Raw genomic sequence first — 13,851 nt, 5'->3', positions numbered from 1 at the left:
AGGGTCTATCGTTGTTACCAGTAAAGACCCTGAATTACACCGCACCGTCTCTGAGTGGTTCCTGCTACCCCCATCGTCCACATCCGCTGCCCTGAGGCCATACCCCTCCCGTTGGGGGTTATACCATCTACGCTGCACCATCCATCCACCGGCCTCAGCGGACTGTCCTGCAGCGGCAGCTCCATAGCTGCATTCAACGGGTGGCGTAGTCATTCTACATCTACCGCTGTTACATCGCCGCTCAGTTTGACTCCCTGGGCACGGACCTGGTCACCGCCACGAGACTACAACCCTCAAGAGATCCGGCTCCGGGTAAGCTCCCGCGTGCGCAACGCAGCGCGACACAGGCCCAGGGGCGCGTCAACTTTTGCGTAGTCGGCAGGATTTCGTGCCCGCAACCACCGGGTACTGCGTGCCTGAAAAAGAGACTTTTCAAACTTACCTGTGGTGAAGATTCCCGCCATCCGGCGCCATCTTCAGCCTTCTTCCCGCCATCGGTGAAGTTTCCCGCCATCCGGCGCCATCTTCTGCCTTCTTCCCGCTATCCGTGGAGTTTTCCCGCCATTGGACGCCATCTTGAGGACGCCGCGCGGGAAGAAGAGGGGCGTGGACTCCGAAAGCGCGCGAGAACTGAAGCCCCGCCTCACGTCCGGACGTTGCGTAAGGTCCTGGAAGGAGCCCAGCAGACGCCGACGTCACAGGAGCGCGACGGAAGGTCCTCAACCCTGACGATCCACTGCGGAGCCGCGGCCTACGGAAGAGGATCATCGCAAGGTAGGCCACGGTCCACTAGGGGGGAGGAAGATGTCGGATACGGAGGAGAGCTTCACTGCCTCAACCCCCGCCAGCGCTACCGCTGCTGCAGTTATGCCCTTCACCATGCCCTATATCCCGGGAGCAGCTTGGCTACCCCAGTACTCAGGGGAGTCACATACCCTGCATGACTTTAGAGAAAAGCTGGATAGCCTCTTCCAGGTGTACCCCCTCACAGAAGAGCAAAAAGTGAGCATCCTGGTGGCCCAACTAACCGGGGCAGCCAAAAGGGAAGTAAAATCCTGGCCACCTGGGAGGAAGACTGTCGCAGGGATACTAACCCGGCTGAAGGACACCTTTGATACCCGCACCTCAGCCGAGATTAAGCTTAGATTCTACGGGTGCAAGCAGCGAGCGCATGAGAGTATAAGGGACTATGCACTAAACCTACAAGAGGCCCTGAGGGCCATTAAGCAGACCGACCCTGATGGAGTGGGAAACGAGGACAGGCTGTTGACCGAACAGTTTATAGAGGGACTGTATTGTAATACCCACCGAACCCAGTTGCGGGCAATGGCCTTACAGGATCCCCATCTGGGCTTTGCACAGTTCAAGGACAGAGCCATCCGGGTGCTCCGAGAACCGGCACCGGGTGGCGTTGTGACCCACAAGTGCCCTGCTATCACTTACCACCAGGAGGCGGCGCCCTTGTCGGCAGGGCCTGTGGGAGCTGATGCGCAGGCTTTGGACAATGACCCGGCTCCAGACCTACACCATCAGGTCCAAGAGCTAGCTAAGAGCGTTGCTGCGCTAACCCGAACTGTGCAGTCTTTACAGGCTTCCACCCCAGGGAAGATCCAGCTGGCATCCGGACCGGAGGACATCCCGTGGCGTCGACCAAGGAGGACCCCACTGGCCAGAGGAAGACCCAGTGACCGATACAGCGAGGACGGACGACCCATCTGCCGCCGCTGCAATCAACCTGGACATATGGCAAGGTACTGTTCTTTAAACGGGCACAACCTGGGGTAGAGGGCCAACCCCCAGGAAAAAGATCACCAGGCCCATCGAACTGGCGCGACAGATATGTGGGAGGACGTCCAGTCTTGCCTGTGGTACTGGATGGCATTCCCATGAGTGCCCTACTGGACACCGGGTCACAGGTCACCACCATCCCGTACGTGCTCTTTAAGCAGTACTGGAATGACTCGGATATTACCCGCTACCCTGACGACGACTTGAGTATCATCGCCAGCAATGGCCAGCCCGTGCCACAGATCGGATTTAAAGAGGTGACCATCAAAATCGGTAGAGTCGAACTGGCAGCACAGGGACTGATCATTGTAGATATTGACAAACATGAGAGTCACCCAAAAATAACTCTAGGAACTAATGTAATTGAAAATTGTCTTGCAGAGGTGATTTTCCTTTTACAGCAGGTTGCCAAGAACGCCAGCTCCGGCGAGCAGCGGGTGCTCCAGAAAGAGATCCGGGCACTGATGCGACGGCAACAGGTGGAACTCTCCGGCGGTGAGATTGGTAGCGTAAGAATGTGTGACCCTTTTCCTATTGCCATGCCCCCAAAAAGTGAAATGATGATTTGGTGCCGGGCAGCTATTGGTCTGAGAGGTAGAGATTACCAGGCAATGGTAGAACCAGTTTACTCGGACAGTAGGCCCACCATTTTGACAGCACGGGGGGTGGTTGATGTACGCCATGGGAGGGTGCCCGTTCGCATAATAAATATCGGGGAGAGGGAAGTGTACCTGCCCCGGTATGCCACGCTAGCCAAATTATATACCATTAACCAAAATTCTATACAATCTGTGGAACCCTTGCCTCCATCTCACCCGGAGGAAGGTAACGGCTCTAAGAAAAACATGGAGGACTGGTGTCAGCAACTACATCTGGGTACTGACTCCACTCCCGCACACCAGAAACAAGGAGTCTATCGGGTGGTTCAGGAGTACGAGAGAGTGTTCAGTAAACACCCGTTAGACTTCGGGCGAGTCAAGGGGGTAGAACACCACATCCCCACGGGAGACCATCCTCCTATAAAAGAGAGGTATCGACCCGTACCCCCTGCCCACTACCAACATGCCAAGGGGATGCTTAGAGACATGAAGGAGGCTGGGGTGATCAGCGATAGCTGTAGCCCCTGGGCAGCTCCACTAGTCTTAGTCCGAAAGAAAGACAACACCATGAGGATGTGTGTAGATTACCGGAAAATCAATCGTATCACACACAAGGATGCGTACCCCTTACCAAGGATAGAGGAGTCATTGGCTGCTTTATGATCTGCTAACTTCTTCTCTACCTTGGATCTCACTAGCGGGTACTGGCAGGTTCCTGTAGCAGAGGCGGACCGGGAGAAGACCGCATTCACCACCCCGATGGGACTTAGCGAGTTCACCTGCATGCCGTTCGGACTCTGCAACGCACCGGGAACCTTCCAACGACTAATGGAGTGTTGTCTGGGCCACAGAAACTTCGAGACGGTCCTGTTGTACCTGGACGATGTCATCGTATATTCCAAGACGTATGAGGACCACCTGAAACACCTGGCGGAAGTGTTCGAAGCTCTGGCAAGTTACGGCCTAAAGGTGAAACCCTCCAAGTGTCACCTTCTGAAACCAAAGGTGCAGTACCTGGGACACGTGGTGAGCGCTGAAGGAGTGGCTCCCGACCCTGATAAGATCACCGCAATTAAGGAATGGCCAAGCCCCTCCAGCGTAAAAGAAGTGCGGCAGTTCCTCGGGTTGGTAGGCTACTACCGAAGGTTTATTCCCGGTTTCACCAAAAAGGCAGCACCTATGCAGGACCTCCTGATAGGCCAGTCCCGGAAGGCCAAGAACCAGAAGCCGCCCTTCAAATGGGAGGAGCTGGAAGAAGAGTCCTTCCGCCAGCTGAAGATGGCCCTCACGGGGGACGAAATCCTGGCGTACCCGGATTATAGCCAGCCCTTTATCCTCTACACCGACGCCAGTAACATCGGGCTAGGAGCAGTACTGTCCCAGATCCAGCAGGGGAAGGAACGAGTAATCGCCTACGCCAGCCGAAAACTGCGACCCACCGAAAGGAACCCCGAGAATTACAGCTCATTTAAGCTAGAGTTCCTGGCCGTAGTATGGGCAGTCACCGAGCGCTTTAAGCATTACCTCGCTTCTTCCCGGTTCACCGTGTACACGGATAACAACCCGTTGACACACCTGGACACGGCAAGACTCGGTGCCCTGGAGCAGAGGTGGATGGCCCGTCTGTCCAACTACGAGTTCACAATCAAATACCGGGCAGGACGCTCCAATACCAACGCGGACGCCCTGTCCAGGATGCCCAACCTGCCGGACGGAGGAGAAGATCCGGAGGGACTGGAAGAAGTTGAACTCCCTGCGTTCCACCGTCATGGGACTATCCAGTATTCCCACCGGGTAAGGAGTAAGCAGGCTGCTACGTTGAACCCCTTACCCCACTACAACTGGGCGGAAACGCAAGACAGCGACCCTGCCGTCCGACTGGTGAAGGAGATGCTGACTCGGCCGGAGGCTCGCCTTGAACCAGACGCTCCGGAGGAAGCCAAACAACTATGGGCAGAGAAGAGTCGACTGTTCCTTTACAAAGGGAAGTTGTGCCGCAGAATGGTTAACTCCCGGACGCATGAATTACTCTGGCAAGTAGTGGTGCCACGAAGAGATGCAGCCATGGTGATGGAGGCATACCACGACGGAGCTGGACACTTCGGGTGGAAGAAGCTGGAGTTCCTGCTGCGCGAGCGGTTCCACTGGGTAGGCATGAGGGGAACCATCGAGAAGTGGTGCAGAGACTGTGGCCCGTGCAACCTGAGAAGGAAGGACCGTGCCAGCCAGAAGACTCCCCTGCAGTCCATCGTCACCCGGCAACCGTTGGAACTGGTAGCCTTGGATCATGTAAAACTGACCCCAAGCAGAAGTGGCTACGTCTACGCGTTAACCATCGTGGATCATTACTCCCGGTTTCTGGTTGTCGTCCCCGTCAAGGACTTAACGGCTCAAACAGCAGCTAGAGCCTTCCAGCAGCACTTTTGCCGTCCACACGGGTACCCGGACCAAGTGCTGACGGACCAGGGACCTGCCTTTGAAGCGGAGGTCTTCCAGGAATTCTGCAATCTGTATGGCTGCCAGAAGATAAGGACGACACCCTACCATCCGCAAACTAATGGACTTTGTGAGAAAATGAACCAGGTGGTAATGGATCTTCTAAAAACGTTGCCCCTGGAAGAACGCAGTCTGTGGCCTGAGAAGTTGCCCGATCTGGTGGACCTATACAACCACATCCCGGTAGGTTCCACCAACTGTACCCCGGCTTACCTAATGAGGGCAAGACCTGGTAAGTTACCTGTTGACCTGGAAATGGGAGTCCTGACACCCGAGGACACTTCACCAGAAACAGACTGGGACACAGAGAGGCAGCAGCAGTACCGGAGAGGACAGGAGAGCGTGGAGCGAAGTCTCTGTCAGGCTATGGAAAGACAAGAGAAAACTTACAACCAGTATGCTCCCGCTGTTCCCCTGGTACCCGGAGAGCAGGTCTTGAAGAGGAAGAGACGGCTCCACAAGTTGGACGACCAGTGGGAGAAGGACCCGTACACCGTACTGCCCTCAAGCCACGAGAACCCGAAGGTTTGTACCATCAGTAAAGACGGAGGGGAAACCACAGCCATTGTATCCCGGGACCACCTGAAGAAGTGTCCCGAACAACTGAGGAACCCTGAAGAGGAACAAGAAGACCATCGACCCGTAGAGGAAAGGGAAGATATGGTTAGTACTGTGCTCGGGGACTTCCCTCGGTCTTGGACTCAAGTCAATGGTGCAGTTGTGGTACCCGTACTCACCTTCCTCCAACCAGCATCCCAAGCACCTACGGAGCAACAGGTAGAGCTGGAAGAACAGCCGGTCCAGGAGGCAGAAGACTCCACACAAGCAGAACAGGAGGATCAACCCTCTGCTTATAGTGAGCCTGCCGTACCCCTAGTGAGACAAAGAGCCGGTAGACAGCTGCCCAGTTTACCCTTGACAGCTCCTACACCCTGTAGTTCAGGGCCAGACAGTCAGCTCCGTAGGTCCACTAGGGCCACTAGAGGCCAGTTACCTGCACGCTGGAGGATTTGAAGTGTATAAATTGTTTTATTTATGTTTATCTGTGTATTGTTGCTTGTGTATAATTTTGTGTTTCCAGTTATTTTTAGGAATCCTTGGTGGATTTACCGGGAATCCTTGTACATAGTTGGAGCGTAACCCAGGATGGACTAGAGACTGTTAAGGACTCGGGGTAGGACAGACCCCTACCTGGTTACGTCTCCCTGTTTTGGTGAAATGGACACCTTGCTTTCTTCAAAGACTGCACCCGGTTACGGACATGCCGTGACCACCTTTATGTGTTTCTTATTGTATTGTTATTGTTATACCTTGTTATGTTTTTCTAAAATGTGTTTAGTCCCGGAGTACTAAATTTTACTAGGGGGGAATGTGGCACCCCAGGGGTCTGGTTTCCACAGTAATGTAATGTTATGTCTGAGAGCAGGTGGGAGGTCCTTTGGTCAGGGATCCTGTGCATGCCACACCTCCTGCCCAGTCTTGGGAGGGGAAGAACTTCCCCTATATAAACCCGGGGCTGAAGCAGGGTTAGCAGTCAAGGAGAGTAGAGACAAGAAACAGCAGAAGCAATACTACTACGAGTCAGGGGCTGGCAGCTGCAGAGCTCGCCCTGACTGAGAAGCTTTCTTACCGGACCCGGCGTCCGAGGCTGTGGGGACTAACTCTTACCCAGCAGCAGAAGCCGACCGGCAGGGGATTTCAGGTCCTCAGGCCCAGAAACCCGAAGGCACGGTCACACGCGTGGGACCAGCACCGCCATCGTGGAGCGGAAGCCATTAGAAGGCCCCGAGTCACCGGCCATACGGGTGAGCACCACACGGTACACTCAGGGACGTGGGCTACTTATATCCGCTTCTAGCAAGGTAGCCAGAAGAGTACAGTCAGTTTGGGAGGCCTACAACTCCGCCTGGCCAGGGGAGATCCCATCTGCTCAAGGACTGACCAGGCCCCGTTCACTAGCAAGTACTCCGGGAGGGTCTATCGTTGTTACCAGTAAAGACCCTGAATTACACCGCACCGTCTCTGAGTGGTTCCTGCTACCCCCATCGTCCACATCCGCTGCCCTGAGGCCATACCCCTCCCGTTGGGGGTTATACCATCTACGCTGCACCATCCATCCACCGGCCTCAGCGGACTGTCCTGCAGCGGCAGCTCCATAGCTGCATTCAACGGGTGGCGTAGTCGTTCTACATCTACCGCTGTTACATCGCCGCTCAGTTTGACTCCCTGGGCACGGACCGGGTCACCGCCACGAGACTACAACCCTCAAGAGATCCGGCTCCGGGTAAGCTCCTGCGTGCGCAACGCAGCGCGACACAGGCCCAGGGGCGCGTCACACACAACCAAGACGGAGATCTGCACTGAGGGCTGGAAGACCTATGGTGACATCACCGCCATGTGATCAGGGGGCGGAGCTCAGGAGAGAAGTGAAGGACCTGTGATAATGATGACGTCACCACAGCTCCACCCCTTCAGTGCAGCAGACGCTTCATACTTATCCTGGATCTCTGTTCTCTCTGTTATCAGCCATTATACAGAGACCTGCGCCCAGGAGACATTATATACAGAGCAGAGAACATTCCCCGCAGATTATATTCCTGGAGACAGAGCAGGATCTGTGTGACGTCAGCACTGAGGGGATTCCAGGAGGAGACCAGAGGCCGAGAGACCGGATCCATCAGTGGTCGTGGACGTCTTGTAGATGTGATCGGAGCCTTAGTTACAGGATCCATCAGTCGTGGTCGGTGACGTCTTGTGGATGTGATTGGAGCCTTAGTTACAGGATCCATCGGTCGTGGTCGGTGACGTCTTGTAGATGTGATCGGAGCCTTAGTTACAGAATCCATCGGTCGTGGTCGGTGATGTCTTGTAGATGTGATCGGAGCCTTAGTTACAGGTTCCATCGGTCGTGGTCGGTGACGTCTTGTAGATGTGATCGGGGCCTTAGTTACAGGATCCATAGGTAGTGGTCGGTGTCGTCTTGTAGATGTGATCCGAGCCTTAGTTACAGGATCCATCGGTTGTGGTCGGTGAAGTCTTGTAGATGTGATCGGAGCCTTAGTTACAGGATCCGTCGGTCGTGGTTGATGACGTCTTGTAGATGTGATCGGAGCTTTAGTTACAGGATCCATCGGTCGTGGTCGGTGACGTCTTGTAGATGTGATCGGAGCCTTAGTTACAGGATCCATCACTCGTGGTCGGTGACGTCTTGTAGATGTGATCGGAGCCTTAGTTACAGGATCCATCGCTCGTGGTCGGTGACGTCTTGTAGATGTGATTGGAGCCTTAGTTACAGGATCCATCGCTCGTGGTCGGTGATGTTTTGTAGATGTGATCGGAGCCTTAGTTACAGGATCCATCGGTCGTGGTCGGTGACGTCTTGTAGATGATCGGAGCCTTAGTTACAGGATCCATCGGTCGTGGTTGGTGTCGTCTTGTAGATGTGATCGGAGCCTTAGTTACAGGATCCATCGGTCGTGGTCGGTGACGTCTTGCAGATGTGATCGGAGCCTTAGTTACAGGATCCATCGGTCGTGGTCGGTGACGTCTTGTAGATGTGATCGGGGCCTTAGTTACAGGATCCATCGGTCGTGGTCGGTGTCGTCTTGTAGATGTGATCGGAGCCTTAGTTACAGGATCCATCGGTCGTGGTCGGTGACGTCTTGCAGATGTGATCGGAACCTTAGTTACAGGATCCATCGGTCGTGGTCGGTGACGTCTTGTAGATGTGATCGGGGCCTTAGTTACAGGATCCATCGGTCGTGGTCGGTGTCGTCTTGTAGATGTGATCGGAGCCTTAGTTACAGGATCCATCGGTCGTGGTCGGTGACGTCTTGTAGATGTGATCGGAGCCTTAGTTACAGGATCCAACGGTCGTGGTCGGTGACGTCTTGTAGATGTGATCGGAGCCTTAGTTACAGGATCCATCAGTCGTGGTCGGTGACGTCTTGTGGATGTGATCGGAGCCTTAGTTACAGGATCCATCGGTCTTGGTCGGTGACGTCTTGTAGATGTGATCAGAGCCTTAGTTACAGGATCCATCGGTCGTGGTCGGTGACGTCTTGTAGATGTGATCGGAGCCTTAGTTACAGGTTCCATCGGTCGTGGTCGGTGACGTCTTGTAGATGTGATCGGGGCCTTAGTTACAGGATCCATCGGTAGTGGTCGGTGTCGTCTTGTAGATGTGATCCGAGCCTTAGTTACAGGATCCATCGGTCGTGGTCGGTGTCGTCTTGTAGATGTGATCGGAGCCTAAGTTACAGGATCCATCGGTCGTGGTCGGTGACGTCGTGTAGATGTGATTGGGGCCTTAGTTACAGGATACATCGCTCGTGGTCGGTGACGTCTTGTAGATGTGATCAGAGCCTTAGTTACAGGATCCATCGGTCGTGGTTGGTGACGTCTTGTAGATGTGATCGGAGCCTTAGTTACAGGATCCATCGGTCGTGGTCGGTGACGTCTTGTAGATCTGATCGGAGCCTTAGTTGCAGGATCCATCGCTCGTGGTCGGTGACGTCTTGCAGATGTGATCAGAGCCTTAGTTACAGGATCCGTCGGTCGTGGTCGGTGACATCTTGTAGATGTGATCGGAGCCTTAGTTGCAGGATCCATCGCTCGTGGTCGGTGACGTCTTGTAGATGTGATCAGAGCCTTAGTTACAGGATCCGTCGGTCGTGGTCGGTGACATCTTGTAGATGTGATCGGAGCCTTAGTAGCAGGATCCACCGGTCGTGGTCGGTGACGTCTTGTAGATGTGATCGGAGCCTTAGTTACAGGATCCATCGGTCGTGGTCGGTGACGTCGTGTGGATGTGATCGGGGCCTTAGTTACAGGATCCATCGCTCGTGGTCGGTGACGTCTTGTAGATGTGATCGGAGCCTTAGTTACAGGATGCATCGGTCGTGGTTGGTGACGTCTTGTAGATGTGATCGGAGCCTTAGTTACAGGATCCATCTGTGGCACCCCAGGGGTCTGGTTTCCACAGTAATAGCAATATTACGTCTGAGAGCAGGTGGGAGGTCTCCTGGTCAGGAATCCTATGCATGCCACACCTCCTGCCCAGTCCTGGGAGGGGAAGAACTTCCCCTATATAAAACTAGGGCTGAGGCAGGGTTAGGGAGAAAGAGAAGAAGAAGAGTCCCAGACAGAGACATAGTCTGGTCTGGAGAGGAGCAGCTATAGGAGAGAGAGATCAGGAGCTCAGTGGGAGCAGTGCTAAAAGGAGTCAGGGGCTGGAAGCTGTAGAGCTCGCCCTGATTGAAGAGTTCTCACCGGACCCGGAGTCCGAGGCTGTGGGGACTAATCCTTACCCAGCAGCAGAAACCGACCGGCAGGGGATTTCAGGTCCTCTGGCCCAGAAACCCGAAGGCACGGTCACACGCAAGGGACCAGCACCGCCGTCGTGGAGCGGAAGCTACCAGAAGGCCCCGAGTCACCGGCCATACGGGTGAGCACCACACGGTACACTCAGGGACGTGGGCTACTTTTATCAGCCTCTAGCAAGGTAGCCAGAAGAGTACGATTAGTTGGGGAGGCCTACAACTCCACCTGGCCAGGGGAGATTCCATCTGCTCACGGACTGACCAGGCCCCGATCGCTAGCCAGTACTCCGGGAGGGTCTACCTTTGCCACCAGTAAAGACCCTGAACTACACCGCACCGTCTCTGAGTGTTTCATCAAACACGTCGGCTGCCCTGAGGCCATACCCCTCCCGTTGGGGGTTATACCATCTACGCTGCACAATTGTACCACCGGCCTCAGCGGTCTGCCCTGCAGCGGCGGCCTCATAGCCGCATTCAACGGGTGGCGTAGTCGAACACCGTACCATCTTCTGCTAAACTCTGCCACTCAGCTTGACTCCCTGGGCACGGACCGGGTCACCGCCACGAGACTACTACCCCTATCAGATCCGGCTCCGGGTAGGCTCCCGCGTGCGCAACGCTGCGCGACTCAGGCCCAGGGGCGCGTCAACTTTGGCGTAGTCGGCACGATTTCGTGCCCGCAACCACCGGGTACTGCGTGCCTGAAAAAAGAGACTTTTAAACTTACCTGTGGTGAAGATTCCCGCCATCCGGCGCCATCTTCTGCCTTCTTCCCGCCATCCGTGAAGTTTTCCCGCCATCCGGCGCCATCTTCTGCCTTCTTCCCGCCATCCGTGAAGTTTTCCCGCCATCCGGCGCCATCTTCTGCCTTCTTCCCGCCATCCGTGGAGTTTTCCCGCCGTTGGACGCCATCTTGAAGACGCCGCGCGGGAAGAAGAGGGGCGTGGACTCTGAAAAGCCCGCGAGAACTGAAGCCCCGCCTCACGTCCGGACGTTGCGTAAGGTCCTGGAAGGAGCCCAGCAGACGCCGACGTCACAGGAGCGCGACGGAAGGTCCTCGACCCTGACGATCCACTGCGGAGCCGCGGCCTACGGAAGAGGATCATCGCAAGGTAGGCCACGGTCCACTAGGGGGGAGGAAGATGTCAGATACGGAGGAGAGCTTCACTGCCACAGCCACCGCCAGCGCCGCCGCTGCTGCGGTCATGCCTTTCACCATGCCCTATATCCCGGGGGCAGCCTGGCTACCCCAGTACTCAGGGGAGTCACATACCCTGAATGACTTTAGAGAAAAGCTGGATAGCCTCTTCCAGGTGTACCCCCTCACAGAAGAGCAAAAAGTGAGCATCCTGGTGGCCCAACTAACCGGGGCAGCCCAAAGGGAGGTAAAGTCCTGGCCACCTGGGAGGAGGACTGTCGCAGGGATATTAACCCGGCTGAAGGACACCTTTGATACCCGCACCTCAGCCGAGATTAAGCTTAAATTCTACGGGTGCAAACAGCGAGCACATGAGAATATAAGGGACTATGCACTAAACCTGCAAGAGGCCCTGAGAGCCATTAAGCATACCGACCCTGACGGCGTGGGAAACGAGGACAGGCTGTTGACCGAACAATTTATAGAGGGACTATATTGCAATGCCCACCGAACCCAGTTGCGGGCAATGGCCTTACAGGATCCTCATCTGGACTTTGCACAGTTCAAGGACAGAGCCATCCGGGTGCTCCGAGAACCGGCACCGGGTGGCGTGGTGACCCACAGGCGCCCTACTACCGCTTACCACCAGGAGGCGGCGCCCTTGTCGGCAGGGCCTGTGGGAGCTGACGCGCAGGCTTTGAACAATGACCCGGCTCCAGACCTGCACCATCAGGTCCAAGAGCTAGCTAAAAGCGTTGCTGCGCTAACCCGAACTGTGCAGTCTTTACAGGTTTCTGCTCCAGGGAAGATCCAGCTGGCATCCGGACCGGAGGACATCCCGTGGCGTCGACCAAGGAGGACCCCACCGGCCAGAGGAAGACCCAGCGACCGATACAACGAGGACGGACAACCCATCTGCCGCCGCTGCAATCAACCCGGACATATGGCAAGGTACTGTCCTTTAAACTGGCACAACCTGGGGTAGAGGGCCAACCCCTAGGAATAAGATCACCAGGCCCATCGAACTGGCGTGACAAATACGTGGGAGGACGTCCAGTCTTGCCTGTGGTACTGGATGGCATTCCTATGAGTGCCCTACTTGACACCGGGTCACAGGTCACCACCATCCCGTACGTGCTCTTCAAGCAGTACTAGAATGACTCGGATATAACCCGCTACCCTGACGACGACTTGAGTATCATTGCCAGCAATGGTCAGCCCGTGCCACAGATCGGATTTAAAGAGATGACCATTAAAATCGGTAGAGTCGAACTGGCAGCACAGGGACTGATCATTGTAGACATTGACAAGCGCGAGAGTCACCCAAAGATAACTCTAGGAACTAATGTGATTGAAAATTGTCTTGCAGAGGTGATTTTCATTTTACAGCAGGTTGCCAAGAACGCCAGCTCCAGCCAGCAGCGAGTGCTCCAAAAAGAGATCCGGGCACTGATGCGGCGGCAACAGGTGGAACTCTCCGGTGGTGAGATAGGAAGCGTGAGAATGTGTGACCCTTTCCCTATTGCCATGCCCCCGAAAAGTGAAATGATGATTTGGTGCCGGGCAGCTATTGGTCTGAGAGGTAGAGATTACCAGGCAATGGTAGAACCAGTCTACTCAGACAGTAGGCCCACCATTTTGACGGCACGGGGGGTGGTTGATGTACGCCATGGGAGGGTGCCCGTTCGCATAATAAATATCGGGAAGAGGGAAGTATACCTGCCCCGGTATGCCACGCTAGCCAAATTGTATACCATCGACCAAAATTCTGTACAGTCAGTGGAACCCTTGCCTCCATCTCACCCAGAGGAAGGTAACGGCTCTAAGAAACCAATGGAGGACTGGTGTCAGCAACTACATTTGGGAACTGACTCCACTCCCTCACACCAGAAACAGGGAGTCTATCGGGTGGTTCAAGAGTACGAGAGAGTGTTTAGTAAACACCCGTTAGACTTCGGGCGAGTAAAGGGGGTAGAACACCACATCCCCACGGGAGACCATCCTCCCATAACGGAGAGATACCGACCCGTACCCCCTGCACACTACCAACACGCCAAGGGGATGCTTAGAGACATGAAGGAGGCTGGAGTAATCAGGGATAGCTGTAGCCCCTGGGCAGCTCCACTAGTCTTGGTTAAAAAGAAGGACAACACCATGAGAATGTGTGTAGATTACCGGAAAATCAACCGTATCACACACAAAGATGCGTACCCCTTACCAAGGATAGAGGAGTCTTTGGCTGCTTTAAAATCTGCTAACTTCTTCTCCACTTTGGATCTCACTAGCGGGTACTGGCAGGTTCCTATAGCAGAGGCGGACCGGGAGAAGACCGCATTCACCACCCCGATGGGACTTAGCGAGTTTACCTGCATGCCGTTCGGACTCTGCAACGCACCAGGAACCTTCCAACGATTGATGGAATGCTGTCTGGGACACCGAAACTTCGAGACGGTCCTGTTATACCTGGACGATGTCATCGTCTACTCCAAGACCTACGAGGACCACCTGA

This window comes from Phyllobates terribilis, unplaced genomic scaffold (genome assembly GCF_046119375.1).
Source record: "Phyllobates terribilis strain yellow unplaced genomic scaffold, ASM4611937v1 Scaffold_117__1_contigs__length_5270597, whole genome shotgun sequence".
NCBI lineage: Eukaryota > Metazoa > Chordata > Amphibia > Anura > Dendrobatidae > Phyllobates > Phyllobates terribilis.
Note: the sequence above shows the minus strand (reverse complement) of the source record.